The sequence below is a fragment of the Lissotriton helveticus genome, chromosome 4_1 (genome assembly GCF_964261635.1).
Source record: "Lissotriton helveticus chromosome 4_1, aLisHel1.1, whole genome shotgun sequence".
Taxonomy (NCBI): Eukaryota; Metazoa; Chordata; class Amphibia; order Caudata; family Salamandridae; genus Lissotriton; species Lissotriton helveticus.
Window position 1 is genome coordinate 345,613,223 of NC_136063.1, and position 18,970 is coordinate 345,632,192.

An 18,970-nucleotide genomic window follows, 5' to 3' on the forward strand; every position below is an offset into this window, starting at 1 on the left:
CTTTACCCCCATGCACTGGCTGCGCGCTGCCACCATTAGAACTGGCATCCACCTCCTTGGCTTTAAGATCCAGTTCTCTCATGCTCAACTCATGAGCCAAAAGCAATTTCTTCTCTTCTAAGGCGCGGGCACTTTTGCTCTCCTCCGCCGCCTTTTCTCTCTCTTTATCCATTTCAAATTGCTTCATTTGCATTCTCATTTTCATGACTTCCAATTCATATTCTCTTACTCTCTGATTTTCTTGTAACTCTTCTGGGGTGAGGCCCCTACCGGAGTGGTTGCTGCCAGCTCCTGAGCCTACTCTGCCCACTGGCAGATCTTTGATTTGAAAACCATTTTCTACATCCACATCATCTTCTCCCTCTTGTGCCTCCCAATGGGCCATCAAGATTTTCTGCAGCTCCTCCTTTCTGTAGGCGCTTTTTATGGGGCACTCAAACTCAAGGCAGAATTTCCTAAGTTGCTCAACTTTGTATGAATACAAATCTCCAATGGCAAACTCCATCTCTACTTCTGCCTCTTTACTGGGTGCCTTCCCATGCACAGACATGATGTGTTGAAGAGTTACTCAAAAATAGAAAAATCAAAACCAAAAACCAGTAGTATGCGGTGGTGTAGTGGTCTGCACTCACTAGTGATGTACACCAATTACTGTGGGTCTAGTACAAATACAAGTTCAAATCCCACCGCCTGACCACCAATGTTAGATCTGGGGGTCTCTAGTTGGCAGAGGTAGGTACCACTGTCCAAATAGGGACCCTTGCTTCTAGTCAGGACAAGGAGATAACTCTCTGAGATAACCCCTGCTCGCCCTCTAGGTAGCTTGGCCTGAGCAGTCTAGGCTAATCAGAGGCAATGCGTAAAGTATTTGTACCAACACTCACAGTAACACAGTGAAAACACCACAAACTGATTCCACAACAGTTTAGAAAAATAAAGGTATTTATTCTAAAACTACACAAGACCAAAACGATAAAAATCCAACATACACGGTTCAAGAATATGGTTTCAAAGAGTTCTTAAGGTTGCGTTAAAGTTCTTCAAGTTGCGGTAAAAATAAACCACAGTTGCGTGAAAAGTTCACAGTTGCGTCACGTTTACTCACAGTACCTTTAGTTGCAACAAAGTTCCAAAAGCAGAAGCTGGTGCGGTGGAAAACAAGCGATGCGTTGCTCCTGAGACCCTGGGGAGGCGATGCGACAGCCCCGCTGCAGCAGCGGGCGTGTTGCGACGAATCCGGTCTGTATGGGGAGGAAGGCCACTTGTATGGATTCCGGTGCGTAGGTTCCGTAGGAAGTCTGTTCTCGCAAGGGCACGATGCGACGATCTCGTAGGTGCTGCGACGATCTCCGGGGCGACGATGCGCGGTCCAGCGGTGATCCTTTCTCTCGCAGCTCCTCGATGCGATGATTCTGCGACGACACTCGCAGCGACGTGATGCGGTCCGCAAGCAAGCGGTGCGGCGTTCTCACCCAGCGACGACAGGCTCTGCGACGATACTCGCAGCGATGTTCGATTCTCCCGCACCGGTCTGGTGCGTCCCGCAAATGGAGGATGCGACGTCTCTGGCAGCGGCGTCAGGCGCTGCGACGATCTCGACCTCCGTAGCGGCGGGAAACTTCTCGCACTGTCGGGGATGCGCTCCGCAAGCGAGCGATGCGACACTTTTCAATTTCAAAAGTCTCTCAAGCTTTAGTCTCAAGCTTCCCAGCACAGGTCCAACCTCCAGAGGCCCCACAACTGGATCAAGCACTCTAGGAGGGACAGAACTCACTCAGCAGAGTTCAGGGAAGCTGGGGGTGAAGTCCTTTTGTTCCTGGGACTTCAAAACAGGGAGCCAGCTCTTCTCAGGCCCTTGGAGATTCCTTTCAAGACAGGGGACACAGCTCACAGCAAAGTCCTTCCCCTCTCCTTGGCAGCAAAGCAACAGCAGGTCAGTCCAGCAGAGCAACAGCAGGACAATCTTCCTTCTTCAGAGTCAGCTTTCTCCTTGGCAGAGGTTCCTTCTTGATTTCCAGGATGATCTAATTTTCTGTTGTCAGGGGTCCTGTACTTATACCCCTAAAGTCTTTGTTCTCTTGGTGCATGTGGGCCCTGTGCCCGGTCTGAACCAGTTCTGGGTGGATCCTGAGCACTTTGTTTTGGTGGCTGCATCTTTCCTTTCAGAGTGAGGGGCAGGGTCCTCAGCCGCCCAGCAGGGGGGTGGAGCCAGCATTGTGGAAGGCAGGCACAGCCCTATTCAGCCCAGGTGCTAACTCCTCCCACCACTCAAGTCATTCAGCCTAGTGCTGACTCATCCATCCTGCCGGGGAGTTCCCCAGCCCCTGTCACTCACAAACCAGACAGTCAATACACAAACAGGCCCAGGCACACAGAAGGTTCAGACAAGAGAACAGCAACTTTCTAAAAGTGCTGTTCTCAAACACAGGATTTAAAAACAACCTTTCCTAAAAGATGTGTTATTAAATTCTGAGTTCAGGGATACTAGATACTTATGTCCTATCTTGTTCCTATGGGAAGAAATGCTGTTAACCACTGTAGCCAGCATCCCCCATGTTAATCTATGGAGCAAGATAGCCTTACAATAGTGAAAAACGAAAATGGCTGTAATTCACTACCAGAACATGTTACCTGCACCAGTACATGCTCTACCTTTTACATACACTGCACCCTGCCCAGGGGGGTACCTTGGGCCTTCCATAGGGGTGACTGATGTGCACAAAAAGGGAAGGGTTAGGCCTGGTCAGTGGGGACACTGAACAGGAGGACATGGCAGTTCTAAACTGCCCATAGGCACTGCAGTGGCAGGCCTGAGACACCATTTTAGAGCTACTCATGTAGGTGGCACAATCAGTGCTGCAGGCCCACTAGTAGCATTTGTCATCGCCAGCCCTGGCACACCCAGTGCACTTTACTAGGGACTTCATGGTGATACAAATATGCCAAACATGTCTATTCAATCAGAATAACAATTTACACAGGGAGCACTTACACAGTGTCCAAAGCATCTAAACCAGCAAAAACGAAATCCAGCACAGCATCAAAAATACAGGAGGTAGAGGCAAAAAGATAGGGGAAACCACGCCAAAGATGCCAGGTCTAACACCATATAATTGTTTATGTTATGTAATATGATGTTGTGTATTTTTTGTTTTTGATTATTTAATGTATATATTAATAAATGAATTACATTTGTTAAAATATTGACTATTAGATCATGAGTGAAGGTGCCTGGTAATTGTGATAACAGAGCATGCTTTCTGTTCTTATGAAGAGTGTTTGCAAGAGAATGTTGTGGTGGTATACTAATGGTAGTTGGTATGGAGCAGTGGGCTGCGCCTGGTGTCCGTCTGGTGTCTCTGTTGTACCCACGATCCTATTCCTGGCGTTAAACTCACCATCATCGAAAATCAGCTTAAGAGTCTTCTTTTTTCAAATGCAACAGTCTAGATGTATGATTTTTGGGAATTCCCATCAGTATACCTGTAGGGCTGCATCTGTCACAGCTATCCAAGTTTACTACTGTTAATGTTATGGAACATTGTTCTGGTTACTATTGTCTCATTGAAACGTTAGACTCACAGTAAATTACTGCATCAGCTAAAGGAAACCCTCTTTTCAAATGCACATTGTTTTCTTTTTGTTATGTTTTTCAGTGGGAGAAATCTATTTACCTTTGTGAAGCCCCTTCCTATGCATTCCCACAAAGTTTGTGGATATTCCATTCTACATCACACACTGGAACGGATTATAATACAGTTCTGTGCTTTAGTTTATATTTGACCAATTTCGGGATGACTAAGGGTCAGCAAAGAGAATGGGAAAGTTAAAAAAGAACAAGGTTCACAAACTCTCAAGCCAAACCAAGCATTCTTTCACCAACTCCCCACCCCTGGTGTGGTGTTTTCAACTGCGTAATGTAAGCAGTTGTGGCATACACTTAGGAGTGGTAAAACCATTAGTGCTTGTCAGTAATATCTCCTAGTTACATGGCAGGCATAAATGGAGGCATTTGTGGGCCACATATGTTGGTTTGGAGCCACAAATTACCTTTTGGATACAGCCCATAAGGTTTACTTAATCACTTGTAAATGTCTAAATGACCGAGGGCACATGTATACGGAGGAGGTGTTAGGTAGGTGGTGTAAAATGATGCATGTTTTTCTGGGAAATGAATCACTCTATGGGCCAATTGTATCAAATTTGGAAATTGCGATTATCTCATTGCGACTTTCTGAGAATTGCAATTAGGTAATCGCTATTTCTAATGTATGAAACTCCATGTGATTCATATAACCAACCCCTACTGGGTCGTAAATCGACCTACATCATTCATATCAATGTGGTAGGTCACAATTTGCAACCCCCTAGGAATCGCTAAAATCACGGGGAAAGTGGCCTCCTGGGGTCAGCAGACCACCATGTCCATGATTGCTTTTAAATAAAGCAATTTTTTTTTTAAATGCAGCTTGTTTTCTTTAAAGGAAAACGGGTTGCGTTTAAAAAAAATGTTAAATGCATTCTTTTGATTTGTGAAGAGCAGGCAGTGGTCCATTGGACCACTGCCTCATCTCTAAAAAAACGTTTTTACAACCATTTTCATAGGGGTCACAAAGCATTTATACATACCAATAGGAATTGCTATTTGGAAAGGACGCTCTAAACACGCTACTTCCAAATACCGAATCGCAATCCCATTTTGCGATTCAATAACAGATGCCAAACCGCAAAATATGGTTTGATACATGGAAAAAGCCGTTTTTGCATTTGCAGACTGGCTGATTCTGAGAATCAACCTGCTAGCGAGCTCAAAATTGCATGTTACATGTGGCCCAAACTTTTGCTTTACTGTGTTTGCAACAGCGAACTGTTGTATTATTTCTAAGTATGGAAATTGCACTTTTTCCTGAAAGATCCATGTTGTCTATTTTGTCTGAGGCATGTTTGGCAGGTGTGTTGCGCTTTCTGAATATGAACTCGGTTGACACTGTGGGCGTATTTCAAACTTTTTCGGACGCCCTATCACGTTTTCCTTTTCGTTCTAATAAAGTGGACATCAATGTTTGGTCAGCACTGCAGGACACTTGCTACACTCATGCAATGATGCACCCTTTTGCTTGATTACTTTAATTTCCCTTTCTCTGGCTTTGCTAAATCTGAATCTCTTTTGAGTTAGATCGTTTATATCATACTGCAATTCATGTTGCTGACATCAGCAACAAGATGGACGATTATGTTCAATATGTTGCATAGTTTCAGGCTGCTAAATAGCCACGTCTTCCTAAAAAATCTAAACCGAAAGTAGTGTCGATGTACATCGGTTGGAAAACAAACAAAAGTCAATTCTTCATATGCCTGCATTCCTGAACATGTTTTTATCCCACGTGGTTTAGGTAGCGAAGGTGGATGTAGTTCAGTGTATTACATAACACTGAATTGTTTCCCCCATTTTGTTATTTAGCTCTTGGTATGTTTAGTATATTAAAATGAAGTTAGTTAAATAAATTCCTTTAACTAAGCTTAGTTAAAGGCATTCCTTTTTCTTAATAGACGTAGTATTTCTGGCTTGACCCAAAGTAATTTACGACATGTTTAATAGGAAGCCAGCGTTTGTTAATATAGGATTATGTCAATATAATTTAAAAATAAAAAAAGCCTCAATTACCAAGCAACAGCTTAAAATAACTTAGGAACTCTGTATGCAACATCAAATGCATTCTCATAAAGCAGAGCATTAGACACAGTCACAGGGGACATCCCACACATATCTTGAAGATTGATGAGTTTTAACTTCCTGCAAGCAGCTAATTGAGACTTTTAATGTATTCGAGAATTAAAACATCCCCTGAAGGAAAAGAGGGCAGCACTGCATTAATATTCATGTTGCATGCTAATATGGTACAGTATTTATCATCTTTAGGGTCTATTCATTAGGCAGTAGTCTGGATTATTGATGTGCATACTTTAGTTTACACAAAGGTTAAAAGTAATAAAAGTCCAACATGCTAATGATGTTAGTCATGATTCGTCCGAATATTTGAAAAAATACATTGTTCCTGTGTACCTTAGGAAAAATATCATAACCGAGTTTTGAAGAGGAGGTAGAGCTTTTTTCAGCTCTAACCAATGCAGACTAGCCAAATACTGCACAGCTTTTAATCTGTGTTAACGGGCAAGCATTAGTCAGATCCATTTTTCAAAACCTATACGACTTTGGTATTGTTTTCAAATTGCCTGTGTGCACTTCAGGGACTGTTTTACAGAAAGTGCCCTGGGGGCGTTACGGGCGTTTGCGCCCACTTTGTGCCCCCCCAGGGCACTTTGGTATTACAGCAGGGGCTGTAGATGCGTGTGTGCCCCCTTCTGTAATACTGAAAGCTATGGCACCCATATAGTGCCAGCGCTTTCTCAAGAAGGCATTTCCTCATTTGCATTGGGGCGAGCCTCATGCAAATGAGGGAATCCTTTTGACTACGCGCCCGCACCGTATTACAGAGGCGGAAGCAGAGGGAAAGAAGCTGTCAGGAGATGCACCTACAGTGCGCAACATAAAAGGTGGCACACTGTCAGTGCGCCCCCTGATAGCAGTCCTCTGGAGGTCGCTCACTGCATGGGGAGCTCTAACCCCCTTTAAAAGTGCAGGCGGGTTGCCGCCTGCTCAGTGAAATACAGAGCAGCTGCTAGAAAGCCACTCCGAATTTCACTTGAATGCGCTGCCCTGGGGGCAGCACGAGTTCGCACATGCCCTGGGGGCAGCCCATTCTATGTAAAAGGGTGCACTTTACCTGTTTGTGCTCGGCGTACCTGTTTTAACCCCTCCCATGCTGGTGACGAACCCCAGCCGTCACGCCCCGCGGTGGGCGTGTGCTGATGACGGCTGGGGTTCGTCACAGCCCTGCCCTGTTCGTTTGTTTACTGCACAGGGGAAAAATCGCGGCCACAGCGAAGGGGTTAAAGTGTGCCTGCGCACAAACAGGGAAGGTGTGCCCTAAACATAATAAGACCCCTGATATGTTAATGTTTTGGGTATTTGTACAGTACTAACTTTTGCAGCTGTCATTATTGTGAGAAAATGTCCCTTTTTGTGTGGTGATGCCAATTTCTTGGGGAATTTTATTGCTGATTTTTAAACTCTACACAATGTGTCAGTTCTGTCCAGTGTCCAGTGTATGTGCTCTGACCCCCTAAAACATGTAGAACTAAATATTGGCCCTTTTATGGGAGGTAATTATGTCAAGCTCGAAAAGGGCATCGTATATTGTGTAGAAAATGTATCTGTGGATGGGAAAGTTAAATGTCACCTGTGGACTGCAGCATTCAATGTGCCATCCACTAGTGTGGCAAGGAAAACATGACTTCAGGCCTTCCATTGTAGCCTGACTAATGCAGTTTAAACCTGCAGTGTGACCTGTTGAAAAAGCCTTTTGAGCCATTAAAACATTCCTTACTAGCAAGTAAACCCTATATAGGCATTTTTAGCGCAGAAGGTATGGGGCATGGTAGTTAAAAGTGTGACATGTAGAACATTAATGTTAATCCTTTGCTACAATGACATGCCCCACAAGTTATTTTTACTGCAGCAAGACTAGCTGTCCTTGAAAAGTAGAGTATATATATTTATCAGAAATGGGGTTGCTGGTCGACTGGGGTGTGAGCCCTGGTCAAGCAGCAACCACAATCTATGTCAGAGTTAACCCTAAGTTAGCCTGTGCTGAACTCTCTGGTATCTTGGCACAGAGCAGGTTTAACTTAGAGGCAATGTGAAAAGTATATGTGCAACCCTTCAAACGTAAGTTAAAACGCCACACAAAAAAGGATTTCAGAAGAAGTAACGGGCCCTTCTAGATCATTCCTTTTTTATCTTATCTTGTTAGCCAGGAGAGAAATTTGCAAAAGGTGGACAGATCCTTCCCCTCCTATTTTCTCAGACTGTTTGTCTTCAGCCTTAGCTGTCTCTAAGCTCGATCTTGCTTGTTCTGGCAGCAAGAAGAAACTGGCATTCTGGGATTTGTTACGGTTCGGACTGGGCTCAGGAAATGTGTGTTTTTTTTGTTTTTTTCTTGAGTCCTATGATTATGCTACCTTAACACTCTCCGGGTTATGCCATGTGTTTTCCACATTACGGTAAGGGCCCCCCAGCTCTTAGAGCTTGTTACAAGAGCTATCTCAGTTGATCTATCACTGGCATCCATGCAGACCTCTGGCACCTCTAGGTGGGCTTTTATACCTATTTGTCCACCCTTTCCCAGCTTACTGAGTTTGGTACAGAGACCATCGGTGCGTTGTGAAGCGACATTTGTGGCGAATGAGGACAAAAAGAAAAAAAAAGATCCTAAACAAACTTTAAACAAAATAACTTTCTTTAATAAATAATGCAAGACCAACTAGACAAACTTCCAGTCACTAGAACCAGAGATATGCAATTTTAAAGACTTTGGTCAAAATAGTGACAAAAACATAAACCACCAACTGTGGATATCTGGTCAAGCTGGACTGGAACAAAGTCACAAGTTCAGGCCTACCTTAATAGTGCATGGGCCGGCTACAGGGAACCCAGTTAGGCCCATTGAACAAAGTACTTAAATCCTGGTTTACCGAGCATTGCGAGGATCCATGTTCAAGATGTGTCACACAGGCAAAGCGATGTGTTGGTTCCATGATGAAGCAAGGCTGCAATGCGAGGGCCTGCATTGTCATCAAGAATCATGTCAATGGGGCTTATGATGTGAATTCCGGCGTCAAGGAAGCAGTGCACAGTCGGGGCGATGCATAGGTTTCTGAACAGCTACAAGGCTGCCATGCAGAGTCCAGCTTCAACAAGATATGCCGGGGCCTGCGCAGTGGATACATAAGGCAGTGGCAGTTACAATGGACTGCTGCAGCAATGGTGATCCTTGTAACGGGTCCAATTCATGCAGCAGTGGAGATGTGTCAGTTCTGCTCAGGTTGTGCCGTACTTCAGTGGACATTAGTTTGTTCTGCTGGATCCATAGAGCCTGGCACAGCACCTTAAACCCACTTCCAAGGGTCCATGGTGAGGTTGTACCACTATGTACGGTACACTCACAGATGGCAGAGTCCAGGTGCGGGTGCAAGATTGTTGTAAGCCTGTTGTGTCCCTGAGGGTTCAGATCAGGAGGACAGCTAACTAGTCCTTGGAGTCACTCTGGGTTCTGTGTTCAAGAAATGCAGGTCCAGTCCTTCTCACCCAGGCAAGAGGGCAGAAGGCAAAAGATCAACACAGCAGGGCAGCACTTACTTCAGAGTAGCAGGCCAGCAGAGTGACAGTCCTTTCAGCAGCACAGCAGTCCTTCTTCCTGACAGAGTATCCACTGGTCCAGAAATTTATTGAAGAGTTGGCGTCTGATGTACTATATGAATGCACAGTTCTGCATATGAAGTGGGGAGAAGACTCTTGAGGCTTTCATTTGAAGTGCACAAGTGCCATGTCTCCCTTGCCGTGGCTCCAGACTAACTACAGTGGGTATGCAGCCATTTGTGTTGAAGAAAACACAGCCTATTTAAGTGTAAGTGGGGCTGTGCCCAATTCCCTCCTCCCTTCCTGCCAGTGATGGCCAATCCAGACACAGCTAAGCTTGCTATTGTGTGTGGCTGTCTAGCAGGAATACACAAAGCCCAACTGTCCACTACACCCATTCATGTGACATAGGGACAGGCTGTAGGGACTAAATGGCTAAGGCAGAAAAATGCCAACTTTCTAAAAGTGGCTTTTTTAAAAATTTTAATTCAAAATCTGACTTCACCACAAGGTAGGGTTTCTCTTTGCCAATCCAGAGACGCCAGACATGAACTGTTCACCTACTCCTGTTTGGTAATTACGCTTACAGGTAAAAGTGGGTGGAATACATGGAATTTGACTTCATGAAATTCTGAGGAGTTACATAAAAACTGTGAGATTCTGTGCCGTTGAGTCAATGAGTGGAAATAGGTACGTTGCACTGCTTGCACTGTAATCTAGTTCCGGGAGTGTTTTCTGCTCTGAAAAATCAGCACATACAGCACCACCAGGCATGCCAGAGGGTGCAGCGACACAGGTTGATTTTGCTTTTGCTCGGTAGATTTTTTACTTGAGCGTCAGCCTTCTGAGTGTCAATGGTCACGACAACCTGTGTTAGTAAAATCTCACCAGATGTCCTCCGTGCGACCACAATTCATGCTGGGGACACCAGGGGCTGCATTATGCATTGTGATTGTTTGCGCCCGGCGCACCTTTTAAAAGGTGCCTGGCGCAAACAATCACAATGCGCCCTATTATGATGTATGAGCTGCCCCCAGTGCAGCCGTGAACTAGCGCTGTGCAGGGGGCAGCGCATACATGTGCAAACTCGGTGCTCTGTGTTTTCACAGTGCAGGTGGCACCCCCCTACACTTTTAAAGGGGATTGGAGATCTCCTTGCAGGCGGGTGCAGTGAGTGACTGCACCTGCCTGCAAAAGGATGTCTGGGGGGTCCATGGGACCCCCTTTACTCCATGCAGAGGGCTGCTCTTAGGAGGCGGACTGACAGTGCACAACCTTTAAAATGAAGTACTGTAAGCATCCTGAGGGCTGCTTTGACTCTGCGTCCTCGTCTGTAATAAGGTGCGGGCACAGAGTCAAAGAAATTACCTCACCTGCATAAGGCATGCCCCTATTCAAATGAGGGAACACCCTCTGACGGTAGCTATGGAGCTTTAAGTGTACCAGCGCTATAGGTATTATACAAGGAGACGCGCAAATGCCCATTGCATCCCTGGGGCACACATTGAAATACAGCCCTAAATGTCACTTGCGCTGGCCAACTTGTCATCCTGGAGCCACACGCACAAAAAAATTCCACCTTGCAGTGATTGACAAAATTTTGCTGGAACTCCATGTTACAAAATTCTGCTAATTCCACTGGCAGAACAGAATATTTTGCCCACCCCTAAACAGGGCATGTAAAACTTAAAAGAACATGTCCTACCTTTTAAATACACAGCACTCTGCTTCTAGGCTGTCCAGGGCCTACCCTAGTGGTGACGTACATGTATAAAAATGGAAAGTTTGTGCCTGGAAAAGGGCTATTTTGTCAGGCAGACATGGCAGTTTAAAACTGCGCACACAGGCTGTAATAGCAGGCCAGAGACAGGATTTGGTATTACTTAAGTGGGTGCCACAATCAATAGCATTCAATTTGCAGGCCCTGGGCACAGGTAGTGCTCCCTTTCTAGGGATTTACAAGTAAAATAAATATGCCTGTTGGGGATTAGCCAATGTTATCAAGTTTTAAGAAGTGAGCACATGCAATTTAGCACTGGTTATCAGTGTGCTCCCAGCTCAAAGTGCAGATAAATACTCAACCTCCTGGATGTTCTCATCACTTTGGTGAAAAAACCTGGAGAGACCATCAGTTTGACCCACAGTGGCGCTCCACCGTGAAGTACCCTCTCTGTTTGGAGATGGACAACCTCAACAATTGTTTGATTGAGAATTTGAAAAACCAGTGTAATAAAGCAGCTTTTCTAATTAAATGATTTGCTTTGAGATATGGAGGGGGTGCTGTGGGTCCACCTATTACTACAACTAAAGCAAAAATAGTATATATATCATTGTAGTATAATGAACTCTGTCTCCTTACGTAACTTAGACATTATTTTGCACAATTGTGTGAGGAAGATTTTCAGCCATAGAAAATCTACTCCTCAAGCCAGCCTGATACAGGAATTTGGACTACAATCAATGTTGTCTTATATAATATTCTAATGCTTAATTACATTTGAGATTGTGGTTCTGCTGAAGAGATTTATGTGAAACATTTTATTTGGTTGGATTCATCCTCAAACTCTTCGTCAAAAGATTTGTTCTCAATATCTGATGCGTCCACTTTATTGACAAACTATAATTTCCACTCACTAACAGTTCTTGCTCATATGAAAATACTTGCTTATTAAACAAACAATTTTATCATTCCAGTTTCTAGCCGATAAGGATACTTGTTCAGGGTATACAAATAATGGGTATGTTTTAGATTCTTACAAACTTATAGAACAGGACTCTTTGGATGTTCCCATTGATCCCTTAATAATGAAAAACATTTACGGTTTTGGCTTAAATATATCTTACTGGTTCAATTAAGGGTGCATAGAACAAAATAATAAATCAGGGTATGCTGTGGCATTGGTGTCAATTACAGACAGAAAATATTGATTCTCTATATCTGTTCTAAACTATTGGATATTTGTAATTTTTATTTATGGCCACGATTTAGAGAGCATGGGTTATGAACAATTAATGATGTGACTAGTTTTTGTTTTATGGGGTTCTTGGGAAAGCAATTTGATGTGTAATCAAATGTATTTCTGTTATATATGAACGCTTTAAGCATGTAATTGGAATTGTTTTTATCAAAACATTTGTGTACGGTAAAAGACAATTATTATTTTCAAAGGATATGTATTTTTTATCTTGTACCTTTTGTATTGTGTGTGAGTTTGCATAATCTAAACAATTAAATGTACTACTACAGTCAAAGTGACCAGAGTCCTAAGGACAGCAAAAACAAGATTACCAAAAATGAGAGGAGTAATGCAATATGTTTTGGGGTTGACCAGCCTAAGGCTGACAGGTCTTACAATATTAAAATACAAACAGTGCTAATTCGGAAAAGAGACTAGTTAGAAAAATTATGAAAACACAATTTTTAATAGTTATTCAAATTCCATTAAGGAAAAGTAACTATTAGCAAATTACTCTTTACACGCCTGAGCCTTCAGAAGTTGTGTTAGGTCTCCAACTACTCACAGCCAGTGCTCCTCCTTGAAGGAGGGTGGAGTGAGGTGTGATACTCCTTCCAGAACCTCCCCCATATAACCAGAGTGGGCAGAGAGTACTTTTCAGGGATCAAGAGATTATGCACAAGGGAGCTGTACCTTCATATTGATACACAAATCCTGCATGACAGGTCTTTCCGAATCACATGAAAATGTTTTGCACTCTTCAAAGAGAACAAGAAAGTACTAGGATCATTCCTGTCTCGTTGCTGAAAACCCATGTTATTTTCCTACCCCCGTTCTGGTCTGGGCTTGTTGTGGGTACAGTGCCTGCTTCAAACTGGAATTTTAGTTTATGATCTGGTAGGGAATTAGGATTGCCATAGTATATACTCCATTACCCCACCCACCCTGAGAGCTCAAACTTAGTGTGACCAAAGGCTTTCACAATCTTAAAAATGCCCCACAAATGGAAATGTTGGCCTTTGTACTGAAAAGCAAACAGAAGCTCTTACTAAGAAGGTAAGTCAGAGCTGAGGAACGTCATTGATTCGAGCGGAGCTAGTAGTGTTCTACGGTGCACCCCACCCACAGACCGATGAAACATACAAAGCTGCCTTCATAACACACTGTTGGACTTGGAAAAGGATACCAGGAGGACTAAACCTGCTGTTATTTTCCATCTGTGATTTTGAGAAAGACCTCAGGAGGTTATACTCCCATCCACCAAACGTCTGAGGATATAAAGATCTCCAAGAATCATAAGACTGATTCCCTGGATGGCTACAGGAACATATATAAGCAGAATGCAAACATTCCTGTAAGTATTTCAGCTGACTAGTGGCACCTGGACATGGACTGAAATTTGTTGTTGCCCTCTTCTTATCATCATGAGAGCCTCTACGTGCTTCTCCTGAGTTCCTGGGGGCATTTGAAGTGTACCCATGTGGTTGTTTGGTCACTGAAGGGCATTGGACATGTACCCCTTTGGTTGTTTGGGCACTAAAATTAGTTTGGGAACTTTGCCAAAACCTTTGCACCTGAGCTTCAAGCAGACGAACCATGAAAGTATATGTCTGCCAGTTTCACAGCATCGGGGTGGATCTTGGGTTTGTCCTATGTGAAGAAGAGATTTTCTTCAGAAAAGTGACCTTTTCAGATTGAGACTTACCAACTTTTTCAAGATTCCCTACATCCAGGACCTAGCGCGACCAATCTACCTTGTCTATCTGATGCATGCTCTGTTGCAGTTGACCCCAAATTGTATGATCTGGTCTTTTAGATTTTTGCTGCTATTTTTATTTATTCATTTTAAAAATTCTTATCTTCAGTTCCCTTTTAGATTTTTTTCATTCAATGGCATTTTGTTTAATAAATGTTTACTCCATCTAAATTGGAGTAGAGTTTTCAATTTTTAACTGATTTGGGGCTTCTAAATGCTTCACACAATTTTTCTCAAGGTTAAGCCAGGTAGCTTTCTGCACAGCTACAAGGGGTTGAGCTCAGGTTTAAATTGCTGAAACTTTTGACTTGACCTAGAAATTGGGTGACATTTTTATTTGCGATAGACACAATCCACCCCAACTAATAAAAACATTTTCTCACAATTATGTCATGAATTCACTTGTTCAATTACTCAACTCACTTGTATGTATAGAGGTAGATTTATTCATATGCATTAACACATCTAGTTAGCAATAGGGTATACACACAATAAAATTCTTTTGATACTTAAGAAGAAATGTTATAAGGAATAGGAAAGAAGAAGGACATGTATTAATAAGGGAACACTGGAGAAGCATTGAGTTAGCCAGAAACTGCTACGTGGATAGTAAGGACTACACAAGAATTAAGCATTCTTTAAAATCAATATGGTACATTCATTGGGGTATGTTATGCAAGGTGTTTACTGCTATTATGACCAGCATAGGGAACTAGGTAGCTTAATACATGGACCAGTATCTGAACGTATTGGATTGTACTGAAGCCAGTGAAAGACATGTTGTTCTGGTTTGCATGGTATTATGTAGCAGATTTAAATGTTCGTTTTTTTTGCACAGCACATCATTCTGCAGTATTCAACGGGAATACATTTGTTACCTGACTCTTTGACTCACTGTGTGCTTCATGCACTACAAATATAGGGGCACTAATGTACATCAGACCTAAAGGCACAGCAGCAAAGAGATGCACAGGTGATGGGGTATGTTCAAAATTAATAAGATACATGCAGGCCATGTGGAAAAAAGAAGGGATGTACAAGGAAAGTTTACAGTAGAAGCCTAGTTGTGGGTTTTAGCGAATCGGTCCAGCATTTTGTGACGGTTACTTGAAGAGAAGTGGCTGTCTCACTCACTAACTCACATAGCCCTTAATTAAACAAATAATGTCATGATTATTATGATTATTTAAAATTAAATGATTTGATGGTGCTATTTTATGCTCTGTAATTTCTGTAACGATAAGCTACAAAAACACACGGGCAAGCAGTGGTGACCTATCTATACCAATGAAGAAACTTCTTTACGCTCCATATTTAGAACCAAAAGGATGGTCTTATTAATTTATCTTCAATATCATACCCACCAATTCCAATTAAGAACTAGAGACAGAGTTAGTGCCAAACAAACGATGGGATCCTGATCTCCACTTCGAAACACATGCCCAATTAGAAGCAAGTGGTGGCGCTGGCTGATCATTTTCAGTAAGCAATGTTGGGAAGAAGCATTGTGGTGGAAGCCACTTGTCTCCCATTCATGAGTGGAAGCTGTGGAGAATACAAAGGATTTCCTGAGTTCTATGGAATGAAAGACTGCTTCCAAGACAACTGCATACCATGGAACCATGGGAATCCTCAGAATTACCATCCCTGGGAGTGCATACAGCCTTCAACAAAAGGTCCCTCATATATATGTGGTTTGACAAAGAAACACCCAGGATTCTATTTATCAGATGATTTTTGCACAGCCTTCAGAATGCAATTCTTAGAGTGATCCTGATGATTTAGGACTACTAAATCCTGTGTAATATCTAGGATTTTGCCACAATGCTCTGAAGGGAGAATTATCTCCCGGCTATAGGATCTACAGGTGTCCCAGTTGAGCAGGAGGGTGCACTAGGGTGCACAAGAATATCAACATGGATGCTTTTTCCCTGCCATGCTGCTGTCTGTCACCATCACCTCAGTCTGCACACATATGGTGTAATGGCATGGCATATGCCTGGGCAGAGGATGTGCTTCTACCTTATCTAAATTGAACCGTAAGACTATACTGAAACAGAAAACAGAACCTCCTGAAAAAAATGGATTGTAAAGTAACTAAATCTCTGTAGCATATTTTTACAGGCCTAATAAAAATGTTCAATTTATGCATTCAAATAATAGCGTTAGAACACACAACAATGGTGTTTTTCATTAAGGGAAAAGCAACAAAGGCAACATCTAAATAGAAGCATAAAGCACATTTCAAAGCTTCTGTTTAAAGAAGAGAATGGTAGTGACCCCATCAGGAGAATAAGCAAAAACTCTTACTAAGGCCTCTTTACAAGAGCCTCAGTATTTCTGATGCAATCATTTTGCACCAGAACCTAAACATAAAACAGGGATCAGAAATGTCCAGATGCAAAGTTATGTTAAAATTACAAGATCTTCTGTAGAATGAGAACTGTTAGCTGCTAGCCTAGCAATCAGTGTACCCGTACCAGTTGTCATAGGTTTTTTCTGTATACCTTGATTTCTTCCTCCTGCTTATTTGTCTAGGTTTTGTCAGTTCTAATGTTTAATGGGAATGTTTAGAGTGATGTGGCCCTGTGAATCTTCTCCTACTGATTTGATGACAACTCCTGGTCCCAGACAAATCAGGATTGGCATCAAGACAATCATGAATGCCCAGCATCAAATATCACCTGACACCTGGGGTCTCAAAAAGAAGAGCACAGTTGTGATGCTTGACACAAGTTGTATAAAGATGCTTGCATGCCACATCGGGTCACATCTTAATACTTGATGGTAATCGTATATGTAGTCTGAATGGGATTATTTACTACAGGTGAGTCTTAATATCTTAAGGTACTTAGGCGTAGACATCTATGTGTATACGTTCTCATTTTCTACCTTGCAGACCTATAGTATCAGGTAGGAACTCACCAACTGAGGGACTTTTAGAATATGTAGATGTCTTTATATACCCCTTTGTGATGAATATTCCATTAAACGTTAGGGGCATAGAAACATATTCTCAATATACTATGTGAGGGACACTGGGATAGTGACATTGTTTTTTTTTAACATTAGACGTCACAACTTCTATACAAGTATTGACCACCCACAGAGATAGATTGCTGTGTGAAACCTTTTGAATTGATGTTCAGCAGACCTTTATTCCCATTTTGATATGTTACTTGAAATTACTTAAGAATTATGGGCCAGATTTGCTTTCATTTCATGTAATGTAGCGCAGCAACCACAGTTAGTATTCTGTGTTGCACAAGATGGAGACAGTTTGGCAGGACCATATTTACTAGATATGACATTAGTGCTGCTATTTTCAGTTAAGGCACATTTGAGGCTGCCTGGTACCATTCACACACCCTTCCACCATAGTGCAAGGGTGTCTGCATGATACCTATCAAGGGTTTTTCCCTGAAAGAATAACCTTTTAGTACAAAATACTATGCTTAGTCATAGTAAAAACGTGTGCTGTATATTTGAGCACACGTTCACAGTAAGAAAGTTTTGAGAACATAAACTTGTCCTGTCCACCTTTTTTGTAGACATTGCTTTGTGTCATAAAGCATTGGTGGTTTCACGGTGACACTCATGTACTACCCATGGGACCTCGCCTTCACACATAATGCTACCTTACACTATTTTAGGGCTACTTTCCAGCACAAATCAATATTTTCCCTGGATATTAATAAGTTATCAAGAATTTATACCAGTTTATGTCACTTTTTGTGACATGGCACCAGTGAAAAGCTTCATTAAATCCAATCCAGTGTTTCCCTACATAGCGGTACGTGTTGTAAGCAAATCTGGGAGACAGTAATGGGCTTGAGGTTTGCTCCCTCTGATGCCAATCGTTTTATAGGATGATATAACAGGGATCCTGTCTAAGGTTGAGGAGCAGGTAAATAAAGGGAAAACATTCATAACTGGGGCAAATTCATTGACTTACGTGTATATTTACTCTTTATAAGATATGGGGGAATAATTTATCAATAACATTGTAGCACAATAAACAATTTATATTTTAAGAGTCCCCAGCACTGGGTTTCATGACCAGTTGCCAAAATGTGTTGGCTACAGGCTAACAAAAACAGACTCGCATTCCCCTGTGAGGTATGATGGTTCTTGGAAATTATGCAAGTGGAATAAATAACCAATGGACTTTGATATGGGCATAGGCAACTTTATGCCACATGATGTGTAAACTATTGTATTAAGGTTTGATTGTGTGCTTTACAGTTCATTGTATTGTTTTAGAGACTCATTCTAAAAGTATAATTTTGATAATTAATTGATAATTGGGATGGTGTAAACACATTTGCATTCAATTTAACCTTTGGAGCACATTTCATTATTAATATTTTAATGAAAGACTGCGCATTACTGATATTAAATTAATTACCTTGGTTGGAGTCATTAAAATATCATTGATAAATAAGTGGTATGCATTAGAGTGGTTGGTGTGTCAACATTCCACAAAGATGTTCTTTAATCTATTAATTCTATCCCACTAGAATGATTGTTTCAGTTGAAAATTGGAGCTAAAAGAAAATCGAGAAAGCAATAGAGGAAAAGGACAATGACATGTCTAGTAATTTGCTTACATTTGTCAACAATATTAGGCAACAAAAGGTAGCCAAAATCAAATGATTTGTGCTTCAAGTGCCAAGACTCACAATAAAAATTGGATTTACTGTTTTTAAAGCAGGCAACAGGACCCTAGCCCACTACTTGTCAGCAGAACTCTTACTATTAAATTCTTCCTATATCATAGCAATTTCTTAACACTTTGCTTAGGTTTGTAGGGTTCAATATTTAATAACCATGTTGTTTCATATAACATTTTCTTCATTACAAATAAGGCTATTTTTTCAATTGCAAAAAGGTTTTCATTATTGTCTTTTGAATACATTTTTGTAAAATTATTTTGAATTTGATAAAACAATGTATTATTTGTTTGTCTTTGATTCATATTTAACTCTGCTATCTGTT

At 41.9% G+C, this 18,970-nt stretch overlaps 1 protein-coding gene across 1 annotated transcript in view; it reads left to right on the forward strand.

Annotated features, from left to right (window-relative positions):
* The window catches only part of CSMD3 (CUB and Sushi multiple domains 3), a 3,006,114-nt gene that overhangs the window by 176,681 nt on the left and 2,810,463 nt on the right, over positions 1–18,970 (forward strand). The window lies entirely within an intron of this gene.